Source organism: Propithecus coquereli, unplaced genomic scaffold (assembly GCF_000956105.1).
Source record: "Propithecus coquereli isolate 6110/MARCELLA unplaced genomic scaffold, Pcoq_1.0 Scaffold1767, whole genome shotgun sequence".
Taxonomy (NCBI): Eukaryota; Metazoa; Chordata; class Mammalia; order Primates; family Indriidae; genus Propithecus; species Propithecus coquereli.
In genome coordinates this window covers 4,163-5,217 of record NW_012142379.1, presented here as the reverse complement: position 1 = coordinate 5,217, position 1,055 = coordinate 4,163, and positions in this window count along the sequence as shown.

Here is a 1,055-nt window from a genome sequence, read left to right as displayed (position 1 = left end):
GAATAATAGGAATTAGAAAAAGATTTAACTGTAAGATGTAAAAATAGGAAACTTACTAGGTTTCGTAAATATGAAGAATTGAAATATATTGAACTATTATTTTCAAATCAGTTATTTCATATGTAGCCTTAGTGAACATTATTCTTGCAGTATAAAAAATTGAAACTCTTCAATATATGAATAGGAAATACATAAAATTTTATTTCTGTATTCTGTGCATTGTTTTCCATATGCGTGGTAGCAAAGAGTGCAACATAGCAATTAAAAGTTCAGATGTCTGAATTTGGATTTCAGTTCTACCATTTACTAGTGGTTTTTATGGGCAATTTATTTAACCTTTTTATTTTTATTTTCAAACTGTGGTAAAAAACATGAGATCTACTCTCTTAATAAAATTTTCAGTGTACAACACAATATTGTTAACTAAAAGCACAATGTTACACAGCAGATATCTAGAACGTTTCATCTTGTATGACTGAAACTCTGTACCCAGGGCACAGCAACTTCCCGTTTTCTTCGCTCCTCCCACCAACCCCTGGTAACCACCATTTACTCTTTGCTTCTACAGGTTTGACTACTTTAGGTACCTCCTGTAGGTACCTCCTGTAAGTGCGGTGATGCAGCATTTGTCCTTCTGTAACTGACTTATTTCATTTACTTGATGTCCTCAAAGTCCGTCTGTGTTGTAGAATATGACAGATTTCCTTTTCTGTGGCTGAATAACGTCCGTTTTATGTATATACCACATTTTCTTTCTTTTATGTATATTCCACATTTTCATTTTTTGTTGTTCATGTGCATATAGATTGTTTCTACCTCTTGACTATTCTGAATAATGTGCAGTGAATATAGGAATGCAAATATCTGAGGTCCTGATTTCAATGTTTAGTTTTTCTGTATCTCAGTTTTCTAACCTGTGAATTAGGAATGGTAATTAGTTGTTAGATGATTTGATTGTTTATATTAAAAAACAAAGTAATTTATACATAAATAATTAGAAATAATAGGAAAGTTTAGCAAAGAATGGTAGTATGCAGGCATACAACTATGAGAAA